Source organism: Lepisosteus oculatus, unplaced genomic scaffold (genome assembly GCF_040954835.1).
Source record: "Lepisosteus oculatus isolate fLepOcu1 unplaced genomic scaffold, fLepOcu1.hap2 HAP2_SCAFFOLD_138, whole genome shotgun sequence".
NCBI classification, from domain to species: Eukaryota; Metazoa; Chordata; class Actinopteri; order Semionotiformes; family Lepisosteidae; genus Lepisosteus; species Lepisosteus oculatus.
Genome location: NW_027167687.1, coordinates 183,784 through 209,546, shown reverse-complemented (window position 1 = coordinate 209,546; position 25,763 = coordinate 183,784). Strand labels below are relative to the sequence as shown.

At 53.3% G+C, this 25,763-nt stretch overlaps 12 non-coding genes and 1 pseudogene across 12 annotated transcripts; 8 read left to right on the top strand and 5 right to left on the bottom strand.

Annotated features, from left to right (window-relative positions):
• Positions 1-991: 991 nt before the first annotated feature.
• On the top strand, positions 992-1,108 carry LOC138226592 (U5 spliceosomal RNA). Its single transcript, XR_011184602.1, has one exon. It is a non-coding gene; the product is annotated as a U5 spliceosomal RNA (small nuclear RNA).
• Positions 1,109-1,338: 230 nt separating this feature from the next.
• Positions 1,339-1,480, top strand: LOC138226583 (U4 spliceosomal RNA). The gene has a single exon (XR_011184593.1). It is a non-coding gene; the product is annotated as a U4 spliceosomal RNA (small nuclear RNA).
• A 1,341-nt stretch (positions 1,481-2,821) lies between these two features.
• On the top strand, positions 2,822-2,963 carry LOC138226585 (U4 spliceosomal RNA). The gene has a single exon (XR_011184595.1). It is a non-coding gene; the product is annotated as a U4 spliceosomal RNA (small nuclear RNA).
• A 3,777-nt stretch (positions 2,964-6,740) lies between these two features.
• Positions 6,741-6,859, bottom strand: LOC138226590 (5S ribosomal RNA). Its single transcript, XR_011184600.1, has one exon. It is a non-coding gene; the product is annotated as a 5S ribosomal RNA (ribosomal RNA).
• Positions 6,860-8,668: 1,809 nt separating this feature from the next.
• Positions 8,669-8,832, top strand: LOC138226569 (U1 spliceosomal RNA). Its single transcript, XR_011184579.1, has one exon. It is a non-coding gene; the product is annotated as a U1 spliceosomal RNA (small nuclear RNA).
• Positions 8,833-9,467: 635 nt separating this feature from the next.
• LOC138226561 (5S ribosomal RNA) lies at positions 9,468-9,586 on the bottom strand. Its single transcript, XR_011184573.1, has one exon. It is a non-coding gene; the product is annotated as a 5S ribosomal RNA (ribosomal RNA).
• Positions 9,587-12,210: 2,624 nt separating this feature from the next.
• On the top strand, positions 12,211-12,374 carry LOC138226566 (U1 spliceosomal RNA). The gene has a single exon (XR_011184576.1). It is a non-coding gene; the product is annotated as a U1 spliceosomal RNA (small nuclear RNA).
• A 635-nt stretch (positions 12,375-13,009) lies between these two features.
• Positions 13,010-13,128, bottom strand: LOC138226558 (5S ribosomal RNA). Its single transcript, XR_011184570.1, has one exon. It is a non-coding gene; the product is annotated as a 5S ribosomal RNA (ribosomal RNA).
• Positions 13,129-20,102: 6,974 nt separating this feature from the next.
• LOC138226571 (U1 spliceosomal RNA) lies at positions 20,103-20,243 on the top strand (annotated as a pseudogene).
• A 636-nt stretch (positions 20,244-20,879) lies between these two features.
• On the bottom strand, positions 20,880-20,998 carry LOC138226579 (5S ribosomal RNA). Its single transcript, XR_011184589.1, has one exon. It is a non-coding gene; the product is annotated as a 5S ribosomal RNA (ribosomal RNA).
• Positions 20,999-22,805: 1,807 nt separating this feature from the next.
• LOC138226564 (U1 spliceosomal RNA) lies at positions 22,806-22,969 on the top strand. The gene has a single exon (XR_011184574.1). It is a non-coding gene; the product is annotated as a U1 spliceosomal RNA (small nuclear RNA).
• A 636-nt stretch (positions 22,970-23,605) lies between these two features.
• On the bottom strand, positions 23,606-23,724 carry LOC138226560 (5S ribosomal RNA). Its single transcript, XR_011184572.1, has one exon. It is a non-coding gene; the product is annotated as a 5S ribosomal RNA (ribosomal RNA).
• Positions 23,725-25,531: 1,807 nt separating this feature from the next.
• Positions 25,532-25,695, top strand: LOC138226570 (U1 spliceosomal RNA). The gene has a single exon (XR_011184580.1). It is a non-coding gene; the product is annotated as a U1 spliceosomal RNA (small nuclear RNA).
• The last annotated feature ends 68 nt before the right edge of the window (positions 25,696-25,763 follow it).

Below are 25,763 nucleotides of genomic sequence, written 5' to 3'. Positions count from 1 at the left end.
CTTTTCGGGCCGGTTTGGCTGAAACAAGCACTGCCTCATCTTTTCTCATTTTGAGTTAATTGGCGTAGGCGTGAGGGCAGTTCTTAAAAACGTGTCCTTCCGAGCCACATAAATTGCACTTTGGCAGCATTGAACAGTCAGAGGCTAAATGTCCCTGTTTGCCACAGGTCTTGCAGCATTTCACAGTGCAGGACGATGCCAGGTGTCCCACAGCACCACAGCGCCGACACACCTTTGGTTGTCCCACATAAAAAACATAGCCATTGCAGGCGCCCAGCCGGATTGTAGAGGGCAGGTGCCTTAAGCCTCCATTTACATTGTCCGGTAGCAAGCAAACCTCGAATTTCCTTGCTCCTGTTTTTATACCGTCAACATCTCTAACCTCAGTTCCATGGTGGATGGTGCAGTACTGCTTAAGCCAGGTGTGAATGTCCTCCGTCTTTGCCAGTTCCGAGAACATAACAACATGCACCGTTTTCCTCTCTATCCGTGTCAGAGGCTGCAAGATGATCTTCTCAAGGGCAGGAACTTTCCCTCTTTTTGCCTCAAACACATCCACAAATTGTTCAAACAGAGAATAGGTAGCAAAAACAACCTCAAATGCTTTCTGACCTGGGAGAGCGAAGATGAAATCCAAGTGCCGAGGTTCAAAGCCAAGTTCCTTCTGTAACACTTTTCTGCTGAACTGCATACGATCCATGAAGAGGTCACCCAAAAGCTCAAAACATACAGCATTCTTGCGGGATCCAAAGGTTGCCATCTCAAACTGCAAAACAAACACTGCTTCCACAAAACAAGAAAACAATCCAACTACTCCAACTACAGGCTGATCAAGGTATCTCCCCTGCCAGGTAAGCCGAGAGCCGCAGGCGATGAGCCCGGAGCTGAACGGGCCCCACTGGCTCGTTTGTAAGGCCAGGTGCATTACCAACCACGACCGGCAGGGCAGAGGCCTTGAAGGCGGCCTGGGCTCCTGCAGCTGTCCAGCCACGCACTCTGGTTTCTCTTCATCTCGTACAAATCTTTTGCCTTTTACTAAAGATTTCCATGGAGAGGAGCATGAATGAGTTCCATACAATTTTTGTGCTTCCCTGCCTCCGGGTGGGGCGCAGCTGGGCTGGTCAAAGAGAGAAAACAAAACCGCTCACAATCGCTCTTATTACGGCGACTGTGGCCGTTTGCTCTGCGAGTCCTCGGTCTCCACCTGTCTGATTGGCGCTCTTTTCTTTGGGAGGCGGGAAGTGTCCGGCCGCAAATATGAAGCGTTACAGCAACGACATGCCATGAGACGATTGACAACGATTTCCATAGGATCCCCGCGGTTGCCTGGCAACCGTCAGCTTTGCGCAGTGGCAGTATCGTAGCCTGTGAGGTATAGCCGAGGCGCGATTATTGCTAGTTGAAAACTTTTCCCAATACCCCGCTTCCGCCGGTTTGCAATACAATCGGCGAAAACAATTTTCGACAGTCTCGTCAGAGACTGAGCAAGGTGTTTAAAGACAGATTTTGTCATGGTAACATCATGGTAGAAAGAAACAAGCTTCTTACGTCTCAACAGAAACGCTCTTTAGCTCTTTCAGAGTTATGCAGAGAACAGCGTCTGTCGAGATCACTTTTGAGTCAGCGCGAAACGCCGTGTGCTGTCAGTTTGATTTCATATTGCTCGTAGAGCGCCCGGCTTTTGTCTGTCAAACGTTAGGTTGCGCTTCTTCATGCTGCATCGTCGGCATGAGTGGAGCTTTTTAATTGTCTGTACTTGTCTTACTGCGCCCCATAAGAAATCGTTTGTCCCCGTTCAAAAGAGATTGTGCGATGTCCTGCAGCGTTCGCAAAGCAAACCTTTGACAGTTTGAAAAGAGGAATTTATTCTGCTTCCTGTGCGTGCAGTAGTTACAAAGTTGAACGTCTTTACACGATCTGCTGCAGTTTTCAGTGGGCGGGCTTTGTCAGATGGCTTGGAAAAACGCACTGTGTTTCGGCTCGGGAAACATCATGAGCAGTGTCCTGCATGTTTTCTGTGTATAGCTGTCTTTTAACGCACACAGAATTCATTCGAAATCATTGATTTCTCCAATTAACAATGGAACCTCCCTTTTTGAACCTGCGAGAAGCATTCTTTCAATGTAACAGATTTACTCCGAGGAAAGGCAGCATGACATTGAGAGTAGCTCAAGCTTTCAGCACCCGTATCGGGCTGCGTGTATGCAGACACCGCTCAGAATCCCCTGTAAGATTCTCCCTCACTTCCGTTGTGCAGTGCTTTACCTCTTTCAAAAGGCTTCACTTTCCTAGTCACATTCCAAGGCTCATCGAACCCGGGCTGTTTCCTCCAGCGGTATAGTATTGCAGTGAGACAGCACGATGCCTGCAAGACTATGTCACGCTAAACGCCACAAATTGTGTTTGTCCGTTCGTGTCAGTCGTCCTGCAGCCACGGGAAGTGGGACACAAACATGCTGCAATGCTTTCAGGACGTTAGGATTTGTTTATGCAACATCCGAGAAGAGTACTTGTGGCTTGAATGTGAACTGTACGTGCCCGCCCCCTTTCCTCTGTAGTGCATGAGTTCCTCCCGGCATGCCCTTCGTCATTGTTCTGTCATCTTGTATTTAAAGGGTTGTATTTCTGCTGCTGAAAATAAGCAACGGTTTTCTCACAACGCCCTTTGTTCCCGACGGAGCCCTTGTCTGTCATGAAATTCTTCAAAACCTCAAGCTAGAAGAAGAAGAAGACGACAAATATGAAGCGTTACTGCAACGACATGCCATGAGACGATCGATAACGATTTCCATAGGATCCCCGCGGTTGTCTGGCAACCGTCAGCTTTGCGCAGTGGCAGTATCGTAGCCTGTGAGGTTTAGCCGAGGCGCAATTATTGCTAGTTGAAAACTTTTCCCAATACCCCGCTTCCGCCGGTTTGCAATACAATCGTCGAAAGCAATTTTTGACAGTCTCGTCAGTGCGTGACATAGTCTTGCAGGCATCGTGCTGTCTAACTGCAATACTATACCGCTGGAGGAAACAGCCCGGGTTCAATGAGCCTTGGAATGTGACTAGGAAAGTGAAGCCTTTTGAAAGAGGTAATGTCGACGCTTTTTTAACAGAGTACCAAAAAAGCGTCTTTTTTGAAGACCTGGGCACTGAGCATTGTTGGTTCAGTGGTAGAATTCTTGCTTCTCACGCGGGAGGCTCTGGTTCGATTCCCAGCCAAAGCAGTGGCTTTTGCAGCGAGCGGCTCCATCACTTGCATCCCCTTGCAACTCGCAACTGAAAACCCACTGAAGCTAAGCAGGTGAGCCAGGTCAGTACCCGGATGAGGGTGAGCTACAGGGAAAAACAAAGTTTCCAGCTGGAAGCGGTGTTAATGGTGCCGGCGGGGGGGCGCTCACCCTGAGGTCTGTGCGGGTCCCAATGCCCCAGCATAGTGACGGAGACGCTGTGTTGTAAAAGGGCGCTGTCTCTTGGATGAGATGTAAAACTGAGGTCACAGCGCTCTGTGGTCATTAAAAATGACCACCAAAACCTTTGACAAAAGCTCTTGGTAATTGATGGTCTTCAATAATGCTTCTCCTTTAGGTACATTTTAAATCAGCTGAAAAATGCTGTGAAATGGGGGGTCACTTCACGCCAGTGTAGGATTTGGGTTACAAGAACTATAAAACTGCACGAGAAAGCCCGTACACTGAATTACACGGCTTTCAATTCAAAGGAGGGCAAAAGAAATTCCCTGAGTTCGATTTTTTGCAGCACAGAGAGGATTGCTGTCGTGAGGCTGGTTAGCTCAGTTGGTTAGAGCTAATAACACCAAGGTTGTGGGTTCGAGTCCCGTACGGGCCAGGTCCTTTTCTCCTCTCTTACAAAAGCTGTTAGGTTCCTTTCCGTGGTGAGATGGGTTGTCATGCAACGCTGCTACATAGTGCCGACAGACAATTAAATGACAAAAATGAAGAGAGTTAAAGCAGCTGGAAAGATTTTCTTACAACTTTTGAGCTGACACAGTTTTGGAAAATGTTTTCTTCACGCTGCACTGTACCACATAGGCAGCCAAGAGTCTCCAAAACAAAACAGAATTGACAGTCATATAATGTCCATTAACCCCGGTTTTAAACACAGCATCATGTCTGCCATCATAAGAATATGAGTCCAATATTTTAGAATATAGTCAGAATGTCTTCTAACCTTACCTGTGGTGTCTTTAATCCCTATTGCTCAATGCATGATGTACGTACTGCATACATGTGTCTTGAGAATGAGGAATGGGCCCCTGAGACATTTACCTGTTTCACAAATGATCGTATTTTACTAGAGATTCTGTTTGGGATTCAGATGTGCATTCGGACAGCAATTCCTTTCAAGAAATGATACGTTCTGGATGAGGTCAAAGGTGCTGGAACACTGTATTTAGGATGTATTTGCAGTGATTGTGTCTCCTGCTTCAACGCAGTGATATATAGATGTGCTCCTGTAATTTATTGGTACATGCCCAGGGCAGTAAGTTGTCTGAGGATTTATTTCCAGACGGCATAGAGCAGTGAAGCAGTGAAGTAGTGCAACACACTGGATCATTATATTATTAGAATCTATTCTACTTAAATTATTACATTATACACAACTTGAGCTCTCAGCACCGTACTGAGCCCAGGTGTTTTTCTAAAGCTGTCAGGTGCAGTTCATTTACATGAAGGAAATCTCTTACTGGGTACGATTACAATGCAGTAAGTAGCACAGACTACTTAGGGAGTAGGCTGATGTGTTTAAAAACAACCAGCGCCAGGCAGGAGTCGAACCTCCAAACTCCTAATCCATAGTCAGACACATTATCCATTGCACCACTGGCCCTCGTGTGACACTGCAGGGCTGTAACCCAGTGAGCTTAGCACTGCAACTAGTAAAATATTACCCCCGGTCCATTCTTTTCCAAAAGTGAGAAACACCTGTTTTCTACATTTTGTCTGTTTTAAAACCATATCTCTTTAAACCAAACCAAGAGTTTGTCTTTTGCACTGATATTCTGATTCATTTCGATTTCAAAGAAAAAAAAAACATTACCTTCCAAAGCATCATAAAATTGTCCCTTCCTCCAGACTCTACTTCTCTCTTGTAGTAGTACAGCAGACCTTTCCAGGTGAGAAGATCACAGAGTCCGAAATGAGCTTCCTCCATCAAGCAAAGTACCTGAACTTGACTCTGTCATCATAAAAGCTCCCCTGTAATAAAGAAATTAAATCCGAAATCAAGAGGGCAGTTGCCTACTGAAGTTCAAGAAGTCATAAATTTTAACCTAGCAACATATTAAAGGCTGCATCTATACAATTACGATTCTAGAAATGCTCACCAGATTACGTTTTAAGAAAGAACTGCGCCTCAGGTTCCGCCGAGATCTTAACTCGGATGGCAGGATTCAGAGTCTGGAGTGTGGAATGATGGCGCACGGAGGGTCCACATACTGTGGATCCCTCAGTGATCTTCCGCGTGTTCAAACCGCCAGCGTGTGACTCCCCTATCCCCCTGACCTCATTGCTCTGCTCTCGCCTCTGTGCAGCTGAGCCCGACTCATGGTAAAGTGGAAAAAAATATGCCCTCAACGTGAGATTTACTCTGGAGTGAGGATAGTTGTTACATTCTTATCGTTGAAACGGATGTATGTGATGTGGCGACTAGGTTCTTCTCCATTAGCAGGCTTAAGGTTAAAGAAAAAAACATTGCTGACTTCTTTTTTTTTTGCCAGCCGCGAGCGCTGATTAGCGAGGTTTGTATTTCATGTTTTGCAAGTTGCATCCATTTTAAGAAAAACAAGTCGTTCAAGACAGGAAATGAATACTTGCATTTAATTAAGTCTAGACGTATGCGGTTGTCTATAATGACCAGTTCTGTTCGAGAACACAGAACAAAAAAAGGCACCGCTGGGATTCGGACCCAGGATTTTCTGTTTACTAGACAGGCGCTTTAACCAACTGAGCCACGGCGCCCCGGGAGTGCTGTCCTTTTGCAGCCACTTGGACACACCACTCAGACACATCTGCATTCGGTGTGTGCTCCGCCTGCTCGCTCAGCAAGTTGCCACCTTTACATACAATAGCAACATCGACACCAAGAGAAAGGATGACAAATGGCTTTTATCTGGAACTTTTCATGTCCAAGGAGCTCAATGTGCTTTCTGTGTACAACAGGGCCACTGAACTCCACACTGGCCACTGAACCACAGCAGTGGCTTGCTGGCTTGACATCTCCCAAGGAAAATGTTGAAATCGCATGTGGAACAGGAAAATGACCCTCGAGTATGAGGGAAAAAAAAGAAAAAGATCAACTGGAGTGCGCCAACCCATGTCAGGACAGCCCAGTTTCCTAGACGAGGTGGCCGAGTGGTTACTGTATGCTGAGTCTAAAGACAGTTTCACCCGTTTTCTGATTGCTCGGTTCTGTACCAGTGCAGACATGTCAAACAGTGAATGGTTGTACCTCTATTGTATCCGTGCTCAATGAATGAAAAAGGTAACAAACGAATATATGTCTAGTTATACGAAAAACGAGTGGTTTATCGACTCATCTTCATTTGCAGATTTAGAGGCAGCTTCGATATTCGTTTTACAGACGGGGTTTTTTTTTTAATATGGGTCACACACATGCCACAGCAACAAAACATCTCTAGAGATGAGGCTATAGATCACCTTTCCATCCTGCAGGTTTTCCTCCCAAAGCCTACGGCACCAACGGCGACCCCTGCTGGCCGGGAGAGCAAAAGCTTACAGCACCTGGTATTCCCAGGCAGTCTCCCATCCAAGTACTAACCAGGCCCGACGCTGCTTAGCTTCCGAGATCAGACGAGATCGGGCGTGTTCAGGGTGGTGTGGCCGTAAGCGAACGCCTCGGCGCCTGACTCGCTACTTGAAGCTGTGTGTGGCGGGGGTTCCGTGCCCCCCGAGCGGGACTGAAGGATCGTTCGTGTGCAACTCTTTGGAAAGGAGCTGCTTTCCAAATCGCATTGCGTGCCTGGATGTTGGCGAATGCGCTCCCTTGTGTTGGCTCGTCCCGCACTGGAGGAGGACAAACAATCTGCACGGAGGAGCACCAGGCAAGTCTTCACCAGACAAAAACCTCCAGTGCACAGCACTCTGGAAACATTTCGGGGCTTTCGCGTGTTTATTTCAGCACTTAAAAAGCGCACCGGTCCAACACGTCGGCCGGGCGCGCGGCGCCTCCGCCCTCTTGTGGCCTTGCGGCGTCAGAGCAAGAGGCTCCTTCTCGCTGCCCTTCCGCTGTATTGCAGGGCCCCGAGAGGGAACCCGGAGCGCGCACTTTGTGGGGGGCGGGGGACCGCGTTCGCGCTCTGCCCCCGGTCTCTTGCGCGAGTACTAAATCTCATGGACAGGGGGGCCTCGTCATTGATTGTTACAGGTGAGACGGGGATTAGGAGGAGACCCCGACTGATGGGTAAAGGGGAGCACTAACACCAGAGGGACACCCCCGGCGTCTCTTTTTGAGAGACGCCCTGGGGTTTCCTAATGGCCAAGGAGGGTCGGGACCTCGGTTTGACGCCTCCCCCGAAGGACGGCGCCTGTTTGTGCAGCAGAGTGTCGCCATCAGGAGGCTGGGGCGTAAGAGAGCCACACAGCCCGCAGGGTGAGCGCTCCCTACTGGTCCCAGTCACACCTCTTGCAGGAGCAGCAGCAACCGGAGCTTTTCCGGGGTGGACTCTCCCATCCGGGTGCCGGCCAGGCTCACACCTGCTGGGCTGCCCCGGGGGTGAGCCCAGTCGAGAGTCGCAGGGCCAGATCTAGTCACCGGGGAGAAACGATACAAGTGAAGGATTGCTCGGCTCTCGGCACTTGAAAAGACCGACAAATGTCTCGTTCCCGCCGGAGCTGAATGTACCCGCATGTGTGGTGTCGTCTTCTTCCCCCGCCCCGCTGTGTTTGCTGTATTGTCTCTGAAGCCGGCCCCCCCGAGACGAGACGGGCTGTTCCTGTGCCCCAATTAACACTTTACAGGTGCCATTCCCCGGCATTGTGGCCATTGTCGGTGCTCACACGCGGTAAGAGAAGGCGGAGGAGAGCGGGGCATGCCCAGGGGTAGACATTCAAGGAGGGGGCAGTGCGAGGTGAGGTGAGGTGCGACACGCCGGAGCCCCGACGCAGCTAATGCGGAGCACTTGTTGGACTGGCATCGAAAGGACGTGTGCGCACGGAGCGAGCCTTCCCTGCGGCGGAGCGCGGGAACTTTCTCCCCCCCTCCCGCTGCAGGAGTTGTGTGCACTGCAGCGGTGCCAAGAGAAAAGCACAGAAGGCAGCAGGCTCTGGAGAGCAGGTAAGAGACGGAGCCTTGTGGGCAGGCGAGCAGGCCCGTTTTTTGGAAATTGCTGAAAAGGTTTGTTCGGTGTGTGGCAGGCGCACGTCGCGAGCTTGCGTGGCGATCTGCCGGTCTGGAGTTATGCAAATGAGGCCGAATTGCATCCCGGGACATGCTGCGAATGCGCAACGGCGACTGCAGATGTGTAGGAAACGGCGCGCTCGTTTTCTCGTTTTGCCCACACTTTTGAGTGTTAGTGTGGCGTGTGAGTGTGCGAAAGAGTGGGCCCAGCAGGAGGCGGTGGCGTGCGGGGCGAGGAGGTGGCCTAGGATGCGCGATTTGTGCTGTGGGTGCGGGCCGCTTGCAGGGGCCTGTTTAACTCATACTTACCTGGCAGGGGAGATACCTTGATCAAGAAGGAGGTTCACCCAGGGCGAGGCTCGGCCATTGTACTCCGGCTGTGCTGACCCCTGCGAATTCCCTAAATGTGGGAATCTTGACTGCATAATTTCTGGTAGTGGGGGACTGCGTTCGCGCTCTCCCCTGATGTGCTTGGTCCAAAATCAGATACGGGAGGGTTAGGACACCACGAGCTGCGTGGCTGCGGAAGGATCCCGGTTCGACAGGAGTGGACGCCGCTGCTGGTTCTCGCTGGCTTTTAGTTAGGGGTCCGGAGAAGCATCTCAAGCTAGTTCCACTACTCTTTCCGGACGTTCATTCCCTTTTCAAAGTCAGTCGTTTTGCTGTAGTCTGCGTTCTTTAGGCTGATTATCGAGGTTAGCCTTTATTTGGTCATGGGGGGCCTCGGTACTGTATGCTGAGTCTAAAGACAGTTTCACCCGTTTTCTGATTGCTCGGTTCTGTACCAGTGCAGACATGTCAAACAGTGAATGGCTGTACCTCTATTGTATCCGTGCTCAATGAATGAAATCGGTAACAAATGAATATATGTCTAGTTATACGAAAAACGAGTGGTTTATCGACTCATCTTCATTTGCAGATTTAGAGGCAGCTTCGATATTCGTTTTACAGACGGGGTTTTTTTTTGAATATGGGTCACACACATGCCACAGCAACAAAACATCTCTAGAGATGAGGCTATAGATCACCTTTCCATCCTGCAGGTTTTCCTCCCAAAGCCTACGGCACCAACGGCGACCCCTGCTGGCCGGGAGAGCAAAAGCTTACAGCACCTGGTATTCCCAGGCAGTCTCCAATCCAAGTACTAACCAGGCCCGACGCTACTTAGCTTCCGAGATCAGACGAGATCGGGCGTGTTCAGGGTGGTGTGGCCGTAAGCGAAAGCCCCGGCGCCTGACTCGCTACTTGAAGCTGTGTGTGGCGGGGGTTCCGTGCCCCCCGAGCGGGACTGAAGGATCGTTCGTGTGCAACTCTTTGGAAAGGAGCTGCTTTCCAAATCGCATTGCGTGCCTGGATGTTGGCGAATGCGCTCCCTTGTGTTGGCTCGTCCCGCACTGGAGGAGGACAAACAATCTGCACGGAGGAGCACCAGGCAAGTCTTCACCAGACAAAAACCTCCAGTGCACAGCACTCTGGAAACATTTCGGGGCTTTCGCGTGTTTATTTCAGCACTTAAAAAGCACACCGGTCCAACACGTCGGCCGGGCGCGCGGCGCCTCCGCCCTCTTGTGGCCTTGCGGCGTCAGAGCAAGAGGCTCCTTCTCCCTGCCCTTCCGCTGTGTTGCAGGGCCCCGAGAGGGAACCCGGAGCGCGCACTTTGTGGGGGGCGGGGGACCGCGTTCGCGCTCTGCCCCCGGTCTCTTGCGCGAGTACTAAATCTCACGGACAGGGGGGCCTCGTCATTGATTGTTACAGGTGAGACGGGGATTAGGAGGAGACCCCGACTGATGGGTAAAGGGGAGCACTAACACCAGAGGGACACCCCCGGCGTCTCTTTTTGAGAGACGCCCTGGGGTTTCCTAATGGCCAAGGAGGGTCGGGACCTCGGTTTGACGCCTCCCCCGAAGGACGGCGCCTGTTTGTGCAGCAGAGTGTCGCCATCAGGAGGCTGGGGCGTAAGAGAGCCACACAGCCCGCAGGGTGAGCGCTCCCTACTGGTCCCAGTCACACCTCTTGCAGGAGCAGCAGCAACCGGAGCTTTTCCGGGGTGGAATCTCCCATCCGGGTGCCGGCCAGGCTCACACCTCCTTGGCTGCCCCGGGGGTGAAGGATCGTTCGTGTGCAACTCTTTGGAAAGGAGCTGCTTTCCAAATCGCATTGCGTGCCTGGATGTTGGCGAATGCGCTCCCTTGTGTTGGCTCGTCCCGCACTGGAGGAGGACAAACAATCTGCACGGAGGAGCACCAGGCAAGTCTTCACCAGACAAAAACCTCCAGTGCACAGCACTCTGGAAACATTTCGGGGCTTTCGCGTGTTTATTTCAGCACTTAAAAAGCACACCGGTCCAACACGTCGGCCGGGCGCGCGGCGCCTCCGCCCTCTTGTGGCCTTGCGGCGTCAGAGCAAGAGGCTCCTTCTCGCTGCCCTTCCGCTGTGTTGCAGGGCCCCGAGAGGGAACCCGGAGCGCGCACTTTGTGGGGGGCGGGGGACCGCGTTCGCGCTCTGCCCCCGGTCTCTTGCGCGAGTACTAAATCTCACGGACAGGGGGGCCTCGTCATTGATTGTTACAGGTGAGACGGGGATTAGGAGGAGACCCCGACTGATGGGTAAAGGGGAGCACTAACACCAGAGGGACACCCCCGGCGTCTCTTTTTGAGAGACGCCCTGGGGTTTCCTAATGGCCAAGGAGGGTCGGGACCTCGGTTTGACGCCTCCCCCGAAGGACGGCGCCTGTTTGTGCAGCAGAGTGTCGCCATCAGGAGGCTGGGGCGTAAGAGAGCCACACAGCCCGCAGGGTGAGCGCTCCCTACTGGTCCCAGTCACACCTCTTGCAGGAGCAGCAGCAACCGGAGCTTTTCCGGGGTGGAATCTCCCATCCGGGTGCCGGCCAGGCTCACACCTGCTGGGCTGCCCCGGGGGTGAGCCCAGTCGAGAGTCGCAGGGCCAGATCTAGTCACCGGGGAGAAACGATACAAGTGAAGGATTGCTCGGCTCTCGGCACTTGAAAAGACCGACAAATGTCTCGTTCCCGCCGGAGCTGAATGTACCCGCATGTGTGGTGTCGTCTTCTTCCCCCGCCCCGCTGTGTTTGCTGTATTGTCTCTGAAGCCGGCCCCCCCGAGACGAGACGGGCTGTTCCTGTGCCCCAATTAACACTTTACAGGTGCCATTCCCCGGCATTGTGGCCATTGTCGGTGCTCACACGCGGTAAGATAAGGCGGAGGAGAGCGGGGCATGCCCAGGGGCAGACATTCAAGGAGGGGGCAGTGCGAGGTGAGGTGAGGTGCGACACGCCGGAGCCCCGACGCAGCTAATGCGGAGCACTTGTTGGACTGGCATCGAAAGGACGTGTGCGCACGGAGCGAGCCTTCCCTGCGGCGGGGCGCGGGAACTTTCTCCCCCCCTCCCGCTGCAGGAGTTGTGTGCACTGCAGCGGTGCCAAGAGAAAAGCACAGAAGGCAGCAGGCTCTGGAGAGCAGGTAAGAGACGGAGCCTTGTGGGCAGGCGAGCAGGCCCGTTTTTTGGAAATTGCTGAAAAGGTTTGTTCGGTGTGTGGCAGGCGCACGTCGCGAGCTTGCGTGGCGATCTGCCGGTCTGGAGTTATGCAAATGAGGCCGAATTGCATCCCGGGACATGCTGCGAATGCGCAACGGCGACTGCAGATGTGTAGGAAACGGCGCGCTCGTTTTCTCGTTTTGCCCACACTTTTGAGTGTTAGTGTGGCGTGTGAGTGTGTGAAAGAGTGGGCCCAGCAGGAGGCGGTGGCGTGCGGGGCGAGGAGGTGGCGTAGGCTGCGCGATTTGTGCTGTGGGTGCGGGCCGCTTGCAGGGGCCTGTTTAACTCATACTTACCTGGCAGGGGAGATACCTTGATCAAGAAGGAGGTTCACCCAGGGCGAGGCTCGGCCATTGCACTCCGGCTGTGCTGACCCCTGCGAATTCCCCAAATGTGGGAATCTCGACTGCATAATTTCTGGTAGTGGGGGACTGCGTTCGCGCTCTCCCCTGATGTGCTTGGTCCAAAATCAGATACGGGAGGGTTAGGACACCACGAGCTGCGTGGCTGCGGAAGGATCCCGGTTCGACAGGAGTGGACGCCGCTGCTGGTTCTCGCTGGCTTTTAGTTAGGGGTCCGGAGAAGCATCTCAAGCTAGTTCCACTACTCTTTCCGGACGTTCATTCCCTTTTCAAAGTCAGTCGTTTTGCTGTAGTCTGCGTTCTTTAGGCTGATTATCGAGGTTAGCCTTTATTTGGTCATGGGGGGCCTCGGTACTGTATGCTGAGTCTAAAGACAGTTTCACCCGTTTTCTGATTGCTCGGTTCTGTACCAGTGCAGACATGTCAAACAGTGAATGGCTGTACCTCTATTGTATCCGTGCTCAATGAATGAAATCGGTAACAAATGAATATATGTCTAGTTATACGAAAAACGAGTGGTTTATCGACTCATCTTCATTTGCAGATTTAGAGGCAGCTTCGATATTCGTTTTACAGACGGGGTTTTTTTTTGAATATGGGTCACACACATGCCACAGCAACAAAACATCTCTAGAGATGAGGCTATAGATCACCTTTCCATCCTGCAGGTTTTCCTCCCAAAGCCTACGGCACCAACGGCGACCCCTGCTGGCCGGGAGAGCAAAAGCTTACAGCACCTGGTATTCCCAGGCAGTCTCCCATCCAAGTACTAACCAGGCCCGACGCTGCTTAGCTTCCGAGATCAGACGAGATCGGGCGTGTTCAGGGTGGTGTGGCCATAAGCGAAAGCCCCGCCGCCTGACTCGCTACTTGAAGCTGTGTGTGGCGGGGGTTCCGTGCCCCCCGAGCGGGACTGAAGGATCGTTCGTGTGCAACTCTTTGGAAAGGAGCTGCTTTCCAAATCGCATTGCGTGCCTGGATGTTGGCGAATGCGCTCCCTTGTGTTGGCTCGTCCCGCACTGGAGGAGGACAAACAATCTGCACGGAGGAGCACCAGGCAAGTCTTCACCAGACAAAAACCTCCAGTGCACAGCACTCTGGAAACATTTCGGGGCTTTCGCGTGTTTATTTCAGCACGTAAATTGCACCGGTCCAACACGTCGGCCGGGCGCGCGGCGCCTCCGCCCTCTTGTGGCCTTGCGGCGTCAGAGCAAGAGGCTCCTTCTCGCTGCCCTTCCGCTGTGTTGCAGGGCCCCGAGAGGGAACCTGGAGCGCGCACTTTGTGGGGGGCGGGGGACCGCGTTCGCGCTCTGCCCCCGGTCTCTTGCGCGAGTACTAAATCTCACGGACAGGGGGGCCAAGTCATTGATTGTTACAGGTGAGACGGGGATTAGGAGGAGACCCCGACTGATGGGTAAAGGGGAGCACTAACACCAGAGGGACACCCCCGGCGTCTCTTTTTGAGAGACGCCCTGGGGTTTCCTAATGGCCAAGGAGGGTCGGGACCTCGGTTTGACGCCTCCCCCGAAGGACGGCGCCTGTTTGTGCAGCAGAGTGTCGCCATCAGGAGGCTGGGGCGTAAGAGAGCCACACAGCCCGCAGGGTGAGCGCTCCCTACTGGTCCCAGTCACACCTCTTGCAGGAGCAGCAGCAACCGGAGCTTTTCCGGGGTGGAATCTCCCATCCGGGTGCCGGCCAGGCTCACACCTGCTGGGCTGCCCCGGGGGTGAGCCCAGTCGAGAGTCGCAGGGCCAGATCTAGTCACCGGGGAGAAACGATACAAGTGAAGGATTGCTCGGCTCTCGGCACTTGAAAAGACCGACAAATGTCTCGTTCCCGCCGGAGCTGAATGTACCCGCATGTGTGGTGTCGTCTTCTTCCCCCGCCCCGCTGTGTTTGCTGTATTGTCTCTGAAGCCGGCCCCCCCGAGACGAGACGGGCTGTTCCTGTGCCCCAATTAACACTTTACAGGTGCCATTCCCCGGCATTGTGGCCATTGTCGGTGCTCACACGCGATAAGATAAGGCGGAGGAGAGCGGGGCATGCCCAGCGGCAGACATTCAAGGAGGGGGCAGTGCGAGGTGAGGTGAGGTGCGACACGCCGGAGCCCCGACGCAGCTAATGCGGAGCACTTGTTGGACTGGCATCGAAAGGACGTGTGCGCACGGAGCGAGCCTTCCCTGCGGCGGAGCGCGGGAACTTTCTCCCCCCCTCCCGCTGCAGGAGTTGTGTGCACTGCAGCGGTGCCGAGAGAAAAGCACAGAAGGCAGCAGGCTCTGGAGAACAGGTAAGAGACGGAGCCTTGTGGGCAGGCGAGCAGGCCCGTTTTTTGGAAATTGCTGAAAAGGTTTGTTCGGTGTGTGGCAGGCGCACGTCGCGAGCTTGCGTGGCGATCTGCCGGTCTGGAGTTATGCAAATGAGGCCGAATTGCATCCCGGGACATGCTGCGAATGCGCAACGGCGACTGCAGATGTGTAGGAAACGGCGCGCTCGTTTTCTCGTTTTGCCCACACTTTTGAGTGTTAGTGTGGCGTGTGAGTGTGTGAAAGAGTGGGCCCAGCAGGAGGCGGTGGCGTGCGGGGCGAGGAGGTGGCCTAGGCTGCGCGATTTGTGCTGTGGGTGCGGGCCGCTTGCAGGGGCCTGTTTAACTCATACTTACCTGGCAGGGGAGATACCTTGATCAGCCTGTAGGTGGAGTAGTTGGATTGTTTTTCTTTTGTTGGAAGCAGTGTTCGATTTGCGGTTTTTGAAATGGCAACCTTTGGATCCCGTAAGAATGCTGTACGTTTTGAGCTCTTGGATGACCTCTTCATGGATCGTATGCAGTTCAGCAGAAAAGTGTTACAGAAGGAACTTGGCTTTGAACCTCGGCACTTGGATTTCATCTTCGCTCTCCCAGGTCAGAAAGCATTTGAGGTTGTATTTGCTACCTATCCTCTGTTTGAACAATGCGTGGATGTGTTTGAGGCAAAAAGAGGCAAAGTTCCTGCACTTGAGAAGATCAACTTGCAGCCTCTGACACAGAGAGAGAGGAAAACGGTGCATGTTGTTATGTTCTCGGAACTGGCAAAGACGGAGGACATTCACACCTGGCTTAACCAGTACTGCACCGTCCACCATGGAACTGAGGTTAGAGATGTTGATGGTATAAAAACAGGAGCAAGGAAATTCGAGGTTCGCTTGCTACCGGACAGCGTAAATGGAGGCTTAAGGCACCTGCCCTCTACAATCCGGCTGGGCGCCTGCAATGGCTATGTGTTTTATGTGGGACAACCAAAGGTGTGTCGGCGCTGTGGTGCTGTGGGACACCTGGCATCGTCCTGCACTGTGAAATGCTGCAAGACCTGTGGCAAACAGGGACATTTAGCCTCTGACTGTTCAATGCTGCCAAAGTGCAATTTATGTGGCTCGGAAGGACACGTTTTTAAGAACTGCCCTCACGCCTACGCCAATAAACTCAAAATGAGAAAGGATGAGGCAGTGCTTGTTTCAGCCAAACCGGCCCGAAAATCCAAAGCAAACAACAAGTCAAACAAAGAACCCTTGTTGGACAAAGACTCTCAGCCTCCAGCCAGGATCAGTCCTGCTGTGGCTCCGGGGCTGGTGGAAGAGAAATCCACTACGCCCCCACAACCGCAGACTGCACCAGACAAGCACGAGGGTTTGAAAACCCCCGAGAACAGCGAGGACCCCTCCCCCACTCCTGCTCCTCAGAACGAGGGCCAGTGTGGGGCCCCCCGGTGGAGCGGGTCCAGCGAGGATACCCAGGATTCAGCGGAGCTGCTTTTCACAGACTCTGCAAGTGCTACAGATGCCCTCCTCTCCTCCATCCAGTCCATCACGGAGGATCTGCAGCAGCTGGTGGGTGAGGGGGAAGAGGAGACTGGTGCATCGGCTGCACCCCTTTCCCCTCAGTGCTCCCAGGAGCTGGACTTGAGGAAAAGAAAAAATGACTCTGTTTTCTCCCCGAGCGAGGAGGAAGGAGAGCATGGCGATGGGGACAGCTGGAACCTCTCCACCCCTCCCTCTACCCCCTTCCTTGAAATGGACTCTGTGAACGCTTTTACTGCTGCCACCCTGATGAAGGCTCATTCAGAGGATGGCTGGCAGGAAATTGGTAAGAAGAAAAAGAAAAAGAAAAAGGTAACAGGTGAGACCGAAGAGAAATGTGTTTTGTAAAGACTGTTTCCACTTTCTTATGTAATATGGCTCTTAACATAATTTCTCTTAACACAAGAGGTATCAATGACAGAGTTAAATGCCAGTCTGTCTTTGATTACCTCCAGCAGAGAGAGGGAGATGTGTTGATGTTGCAGGAGTGTGCTTTAGCCTATCAAGAGAGGTATAAAAGTTTTGAAGATAGGTGGGATAAAGGGCCTTCTGTTTGGTCAGGGGACAATAACAACAGAGCCTCTGGCGTGGCCATTCTTTTCAAAGGATGGGCATTCAAATTGAAAAGTATTCAGAGGGTCATAGATGGCAGGTTGCTGTGTGTGGATGTGGAATGGGGGACCGTTAACCTGCGGCTAATCAATGTGTATTGCCCTACTGACGTAGGAGGAAGGGTGGAGCTACTCAAGGCACTCTCCCCCCTATTGTTATGCAGCACAGACGTGATAGTGGGAGGGGATTTTAATTGTATCTTAGAGCACACAGACAGGCAGTCTAGCTCGCCGATAAAATTGGATTCCAGCTCACTGGCCCTGCAAAACTTAGTTCAAGACTTTAAACTCTCAGACACATATAGATGTATATATCCCACAACAGCAGGATATACATGGTCAGGGAGGAATAGCAGCTCCAGAATTGACTATTGCTTTGTCTCAGAGAGAGTGAAAGTTGTTGGGGTCACTCTTCAGCCTGTCTTCTTCTCAGATCATCAGGCTTTAGGGTGTAGAGTGGAACTCCAGGGCGGGACTGTCTTTGGCCCAGGCCTCTGGAAACTCAACACAAAGCTGCTAGAGAACGAGGGGGTAGTATCCCGCTACAAGGAGAAACTATCACAGTGGCTGTCCTTGCAGTGTCTGTACGGGTCAGTAGGAGAGTGGTGGGAGGAGGTGAAGGTGAGGACAAAGGCCTTTTTCATGGCTGAGGGAAGGAAGGCTGCTGCCAGACGGAGAGGAGTGCTAGCCAGGAAACAGAGGCAGCTGCAGCGTCTCTACACGATGCTGCACAGTGGCTTCGATGTGCTCGAGGATATCGCCCTTTTAAAAAAGGACATCCGGAGCATAGCCGAAGAAAGTAGTCGAGGAGTGCTGTTAAGAAGCAGAGTGCAGTTCTTGGAAGAAAATGAGAAGTGTACTCGCTTCTTTTTCAGGAAAGTGGTAGGCTCCAAGACTGTCATGGAAAGTGTAGTTGATGAGGAGGGACGAGAGAGAACAGAGCCGAGTGCTATCCTCTCCTGCACCGAGGCCTTCTACTCAAGACTGTACAGCTCTACAGAGGTAAAGGATGAAGATATTCATTTTTTTACCTCAAAGCTAGAAAACATTTTGAGTGAAGAAGATAGGGAAGTACTTGAGAGGGATTTGACAGTAGAAGAGCTGAGACAGGCTATGGAGAGCTTACAGAAGGGGAAAACTCCGGGTGCTGACGGGCTCCCTAAAGAATTTTATTGCACCTTTTGGGATCTGCTTCAGGATCCGCTACTGCTCCTATTCGAGGAAAGCTACAAGACAGAATTGCTGCCTGACTCCTTAAGAGAAGGCACGATCTCTCTCTTGTTTAAGAAAGGAGCAAAAAATGACATAAAGAACTGGAGACCCCTCAGCCTGTTAGGCGTGGACACTAAGATCCTGTCCAAAGCCCTTTTCCTGCGCCTACAAAATGTAGTGGCCTCACTGGTAGGGAAAGAACAGACTTGTGGGATAGCAGGACGCCTGATGAGCGACAACCTGGCCTTGTTGAGGGATGTCTGTCTGTACTCTGAGGATCGCTCCCTCCCTCTGTGCATTTTAGGTGTAGACCTAGAAAAGGCCTTTGACCGCCTAAACCGGCAGTACTTAACATCGGTACTTGAGCACATGAAGTTTGGCCCCATCATGAGAAAGTGGATTAACCTGCTGTACACAGGTAGCAACAGCAGAGTCATGGTTAATGGCAATAGATCACGCACCTTTGAAGTCTGTTCAGGGGTGAGGCAGGGCTGCCCATTATCCCCCTTGTTATTCGTTTTGGCTATGGAGCCCTTAGCCTGTGCCTTGCGCCAGGATCAGGCCATTAATGGGATACCAGTGCCTGGAAGTGGGGGAGGAGAGGTAAAGACGTCTCTATACATGGATGACGTCACCCTGCTCCTCTCTGACAATGCCTCAATTAGCAGAGCTCTGCAGTGCTGTGATCGGTTCTCTTTGGCTTCCTCCGCAAAAATTAACACATCTAAGAGTGAGATTTTTTATCAGAACTGGAGGGAGCCAAAAGAAGGACATGATCTCAGGCTGCAAGAGAAGAGAATTAAGGTCCTGGGGGTGTATTTTGGAGAAGAGATGGGAACAGTAAATTGGCAGAACAAATTGCCAATCTTAAACAAAAAACTGATGCAATGGAAGGACCGAGACCTCACCATGACAGGGAAGGTGCTGGTCATCAAAGCCGAGCTCTTGCCTGTCTTGAATTTTCTGGCTTCTACCTTCCCAATCCCACACCGTGTTGCGGCGGTGCTGAGGAGATTGATGTTTCAATTTCTATGGGGTGGGAAGCAGGAAAGACTCAGAAGGGAAATAATGTACAGGCCGCTACCCTCAGGGGGGAAGTCTGTCCCAGATATTGCTACGAAGCTGCTGTGCATTTTCCTGGCCTCTGTGCTGAGAGGCTTTGCAACAGCACCTGCAGCGCGTACCTGGACTTATTTTTCCAGGCTCTGGGTAGGTAGGGAGGTGTTCAGGGTGTGGGGTGTCAGACCCAAGCTGGACGTCCCACTCTCTGACACATGCCCTGCAATTTATGGGACAGTTAAAAGTTTTCTAAGATCTCACCCAATTGGCCATATTCCCCTCCGAGATGTCAGCGTCCAAAAACTGGAAGATTTCGTAGCACCCCAGAACAATAGGCAGACCCCTGTGGGCATTTTAACATCAGCCCAAACAAGGAAGGTGTGGAAACACACATCCTCTAAATTTCTGTGCAACATTCACAGAGATTTAGCCTGGAGTGTCGTCCACCAGTGCTTACCGGTACGAACTTTCTTGTACCGTAGGGGCCTCACCCCCAGCCCTCGCTGCGTTAGGGTGGGCTGCGGCGAGGAGGAGACTGTGACCCATCTCCTGTGGTCCTGCTTTTTTGCTAAGGCCTTCTGGGCACAGTTTGAAGATTGGTTGCAGGCTCTCTCGCCCCAATTTACCCTGACCGCTGCTTTCATCATATATGGCATCTCTCCTGTCAAACTTCCCCCTGACGTGTTTGACAGGATCTGGGCCGTGGTGAACAGTGGGAAAGACGCCCTGTGGAGAGTGAGGAACATGGGGCTGTTCAAAGGCATCGAGGTCCCAGTCAAGGCAGCAGGTAGCCTGGCCCTGTTCATCACCCGAGAGAACTATTACCTCAGAGATCTGTGGAGAGAAGGGAGGGAGGAAGCAGAAAATCTGTGGGAAATAGAGAGCATTGGACAGTATCTCAAGAAACTGTGAAAAACATTATCATGTTTAAATAAAGAATGTGATTTGCACCAGAAAAAAAGAAAATTGTTGCTATGTAACTGTTACCGTGTCAAAATGTAATGAGATGTGATCATATATACTGTTTTAAGTATGTATATTAATGTAAAGCTTTCTGATTTGTGATTTCCTGTATTTTTTTGTGAAAAGAAAATAAAGTTCTTAAAAATCGAAATCGAATCGGTTCACCCAGGGCGAGGCTCGGCCATTGCACTCCGGCTGTGCTGACCCCTGCGAATTCCCCAAATGTGGGAATCTCGACTGCATAATTTCTGGTAGTGGGGGACTGCGTTCGCGCTTTCCCCTGATGTGCTTGGTCCAAAATCAGATACAGGAAGGTTAGGACACCACGAGCTGCATGGCTGCGGAAGGATCCCGGTTCGACAGGAGTGGACGCCGCTGCTGGTTCTCGCTGGCTTTTAGTTAGGGGTCCGGAGAAGCATCTCAAGCTAGTTCCACTACTCCTTCCGGACGTTCATTCCCTTTTCAAAGTCAGTCGTTTTGCTGTAGTCTGCGTTCTTTAGGCTGATTATCGAGGTTAGCCTTTATTTGGTCATGGGGGGCCTCGGTACTGTATGCTGAGTCTAAAGACAGTTTCACCCGTTTTCTGATTGCTCGGTTCTGTACCAGTGCAGACATGTCAAACAGTGAATGGCTGTACCTCTATTGTATCCGTGCTCAATGAATGAAATCGGTAACAAATGAATATATGTCTAGTTATACGAAAAATGAGTGGTTTATCGACTCATCTTCATTTGCAGATTTAGAGGCAGCTTCGATATTCGTTTTACAGACGGGTTTTTTTTTTTGAATATGGGTCACACACATGCCACAGCAACAAAACATCTCTAGAGATGAGGCTATAGATCACCTTTCCATCCTGCAGGTTTTCCTCCCAAAGCCTACGGCACCAACGGCGACCCCTGCTGGCCGGGAGAGCAAAAGCTTACAGCACCTGGTATTCCCAGGCAGTCTCCCATCCAAGTACTAACCAGGCCCGACGCTGCTTAGCTTCCGAGATCAGACGAGATCGGGCGTGTTCAGGGTGGTGTGGCCGTAAGCGAAAGTCCCGGCGCCTGACTCGCTACTTGAAGCTGTGTGTGGCGGGGGTTCCGTGCTCCCCGAGCGGGACTGAAGGATCGTTCGTGTGCCACTCTTTGGAAAGGAGCTGCTTTCCAAATCGCATTGCGTGCCTGGATGTTGGCGAATGCGCTCCCTTGTGTTGGCTCGTCCCGCACTGGAGGAGGACAAACAATCTGCACGGAGGAGCACCAGGCAAGTCTTCACCAGACAAAAACCTCCAGTGCACAGCACTCTGGAAACATTTCGGGGCTTTCGCGTGTTTATTTCAGCACGTAAAGCGCACCGGTCCAACACGTCGGCCGGGCGCGCGGCGCCTCCGCCCTCTTGTGGCCTTGCGGCGTCAGAGCAAGAGGCTCCTTCTCGCTGCCCTTCCGCTGTGTTGCAGGGCCCCGAGAGGGAACCCGGAGCGCGCACTTTGTGGGGGGCGGGGGACCGCGTTCGCGCTCTGCCCCCGGTCTCTTGCGCGAGTACTAAATCTCACGGACAGGGGGGCCTCGTCATTGATTGTTACAGGTGAGACGGGGATTAGGAGGAGACCCCGACTGATGGGTAAAGGGGAGCACTAACACCAGAGGGACACCCCCGGCGTCTCTTTTTGAGAGACGCCCTGGGGTTTCCTAATGGCCAAGGAGGGTCGGGACCTCGGTTTGACGCCTCCCCCGAAGGACGGCGCCTGTTTGTGCAGCAGAGTGTCGCCATCAGGAGGCTGGGGCGTAAGAGAGCCACACAGCCCGCAGGGTGAGCGCTCCCTACTGGTCCCAGTCACACCTCTTGCAGGAGCAGCAGCAACCGGAGCTTTTCCGGGGTGGAATCTCCCATCCGGGTGCCGGCCAGGCTCACACCTGCTGGGCTGCCCCGGGGGTGAGCCCAGTCGAGAGTCGCAGGGCCAGATCTAGTCACCGGGGAGAAACGATACAAGTGAAGGATTGCTCGGCTCTCGGCACTTGAAAAGACCGACAAATGTCTCGTTCCCGCCGGAGCTGAATGTACCCGCATGTGTGGTGTCGTCTTCTTCCCCCGCCCCGCTGTGTTTGCTGTATTGTCTCTGAAGCCGGCCCCCCCGAGACGAGACGGGCTGTTCCTGTGCCCCAATTAACACTTTACAGGTGCCATTCCCCGGCATTGTGGCCATTGTCGGTGCTCACACGCGATAAGATAAGGCGGAGGAGAGCGGGGCATGCCCAGCGGCAGACATTCAAGGAGGGGGCAGTGCGAGGTGAGGTGAGGTGCGACACGCCGGAGCCCCGACGCAGCTAATGCGGAGCACTTGTTGGACTGGCATCGAAAGGACGTGTGCGCACGGAGCGAGCCTTCCCTGCGGCGGAGCGCGGGAACTTTCTCCCCCCCTCCCGCTGCAGGAGTTGTGTGCACTGCAGCGGTGCCGAGAGAAAAGCACAGAAGGCAGCAGGCTCTGGAGAACAGGTAAGAGACGGAGCCTTGTGGGCAGGCGAGCAGGCCCGTTTTTTGGAAATTGCTGAAAAGGTTTGTTCGGTGTGTGGCAGGCGCACGTCGCGAGCTTGCGTGGCGATCTGCCGGTCTGGAGTTATGCAAATGAGGCCGAATTGCATCCCGGGACATGCTGCGAATGCGCAACGGCGACTGCAGATGTGTAGGAAACGGCGCGCTCGTTTTCTCGTTTTGCCCACACTTTTGAGTGTTAGTGTGGCGTGTGAGTGTGTGAAAGAGTGGGCCCAGCAGGAGGCGGTGGCGTGCGGGGCGAGGAGGTGGCCTAGGCTGCGCGATTTGTGCTGTGGGTGCGGGCCGCTTGCAGGGGCCTGTTTAACTCATACTTACCTGGCAGGGGAGATACCTTGATCAAGAAGGAGGTTCACCCAGGGCGAGGCTCGGCCATTGCACTCCGGCTGTGCTGACCCCTGCGAATTCCCCAAATGTGGGAATCTCGACTGCATAATTTCTGGTAGTGGGGGACTGCGTTCGCGCTTTCCCCTGATGTGCTTGGTCCAAAATCAGATACAGGAAGGTTAGGACACCACGAGCTGCATGGCTGCGGAAGGATCCCGGTTCGACAGGAGTGGACGCCGCTGCTGGTTCTCGCTGGCTTTTAGTTAGGGGTCCGGAGAAGCATCTCAAGCTAGTTCCACTACTCCTTCCGGACGTTCATTCCCTTTTCAAAGTCAGTCGTTTTGCTGTAGTCTGCGTTCTTTAGGCTGATTATCGAGGTTAGCCTTTATTTGGTCATGGGGGGCCTCGGTACTGTATGCTGAGTCTAAAGACAGTTTCACCCGTTTTCTGATTGCTCGGTTCTGTACCAGTGCAGACATGTCAAACAGTGAATGGCTGTACCTCTACTGTATCCATGCTCAATGAATGAAATCGGTAACAAATGAATATATGTCTAGTTATACGAAAAACGAGTGGTTTATCGACTCATCTTCATTTGCAGATTTAGAGGCAGCTTCGATATTCGTTTTACAGACGGGTTTTTTTTTTTGAATATGGGTCACACACATGCCACAGCAACAAAACATCTCTAGAGATGAGGCTATAGATCACCTTTCCATCCTGCAGGTTTTCCTCCCAAAGCCTACGGCACCAACGGCGACCCCTGCTGGCCGGGAGAGCAAGAGCTTACAGCACCTGGTATTCCCAGGCAGTCTCCCATCCAAGTACTAACCAGGCCCAACACTGCTTAGCTTCCAAGATCAGACGAGATCGGGCGTGTTCAGGGTGGTGTGGCCGTAAGCAAAAGCCCTGGCGCCTGACTCGCTACTTGAAGCTGTGTGTGGCGGGGGTTCCGTGCCCCCCGAGCGGGACTGAAGGATCGTTCGTGTGCCACTCTTTGGAAAGGAGCTGCTTTCCAAATCGCATTGCGTGCCTGGATGTTGGCGAATGCGCTCCCTTGTGTTGGCACGTCCCGCACTGGAGGAGGACAAACAATCTGCACGGAGGAGCACCAGGCAAGTCTTCACCAGACAAAAACCTCCAGTGCACAGCACTCTGGAAACATTTCGGGGCTTTCGCGTGTTTATTTCAGCACGTAAAGCGCACCGGTCAAACACGTCGGCCGGGCGCGCGGCGCCTCCGCCCTCTTGTGGCCTTGCGGCGTCAGAGCAAGAGGCTCCTTCTCGCTGCCCTTCCGCTGTGTTGCAGGGCCCCGAGAGGGAACCCGGAGCGCGCACTTTGTGGGGGGCGGGGGACCGCGTTCGCGCTCTGCCCCCGGTCTCTTGCGCGAGTACTAAATCTCACGGACAGGGGGGCCTCGTCATTGATTGTTACAGGTGAGACGGGGATTAGGAGGAGACCCCGACTGATGGGAAAAGGGGAGCACTAACACCAGAGGGACACCCCCGGCGTCTCTTTTTGAGAGACGCCCTGGGGTTTCCTAATGGCCAAGGAGGGTCGGGACCTCGGTTTGACGCCTCCCCCGAAGGACGGCGCCTGTTTGTGCAGCAGAGTGTCGCCATCAGGAGGCTGGGGCGTAAGAGAGCCACACAGCCCGCAGGGTGAGCGCTCCCTACTGGTCCCAGTCACACCTCTTGCAGGAGCAGCAGCAACCGGAGCTTTTCCGGGGTGGAATCTCCCATCCGGGTGCCGGCCAGGCTCACACCTGCTGGGCTGCCCCGGGGGTGAGCCCAGTCGAGAGTCGCAGGGCCAGATCTAGTCACCGGGGAGAAACGATACAAGTGAAGGATTGCTCGGCTCTCGGCACTTGAAAAGACCGACAAATGTCTCGTTCCCGCCGGAGCTGAATGTACCCGCATGTGTGGTGTCGTCTTCTTCCCCCGCCCCGCTGTGTTTGCTGTATTGTCTCTGAAGCCGGCCCCCCCGAGACGAGACGGGCTGTTCCTGTGCCCCAATTAACACTTTACAGGTGCCATTCCCCGGCATTGTGGCCATTGTCGGTGCTCACACGCGATAAGATAAGGCGGAGGAGAGCGGGGCATGCCCAGCGGCAGACATTCAAGGAGGGGGCAGTGCGAGGTGAGGTGAGGTGCGACACGCCGGAGCCCCGACGCAGCTAATGCGGAGCACTTGTTTGACTGGCATCGAAAGGACGTGTGCGCACGGAGCGAGCCTTCCCTGCGGCGGAGCGCGGGAACTTTCTCCCCCCCTCCCGCTGCAGGAGTTGTGTGCACTGCAGCGGTGCCGAGAGAAAAGCACAGAAGGCAGCAGGCTCTGGAGAGCAGGTAAGAGACGGAGCCTTGTGGGCAGGCGAGCAGGCCCGTTTTTTGGAAATTGCTGAAAAGGTTTGTTCGGTGTGTGGCAGGCGCACGTCGCGAGCTTGCGTGGCGATCTGCCGGTCTGGAGTTATGCAAATGAGGCCGAATTGCATCCCGGGACATGCTGCGAATGCGCAACGGCGACTGCAGATGTGTAGGAAACGGCGCGCTCGTTTTCTCGTTTTGCCCACACTTTTGAGTGTTAGTGTGGCGTGTGAGTGTGTGAAAGAGTGGGCCCAGCTGGAGGCGGTGGCGTGCGGGGCGAGGAGGTGGCCTAGGCTGCGCGATTTGTGCTGTGGGTGCGGGCCGCTTGCAGGGGCATGTTTAACTCATACTTACCTGGCAGGGGAAATACCTTGATCAAGAAGGAGGTTCACCCAGGGCGAGGCTCGGCCATTGCACTCCGGCTGTGTTGACCCCTGCGAATTCCCCAAATGTGGGAATCTCGACTGCATAATTTCTAGAAGTGGGGGACTGCGTTCGCGCTCTCCCCTGATGTGCTTGGTCCAAAATCAGATACGGGAGGGTTAGGACACCACGAGCTGCGTGGCTGCGGAAGGATC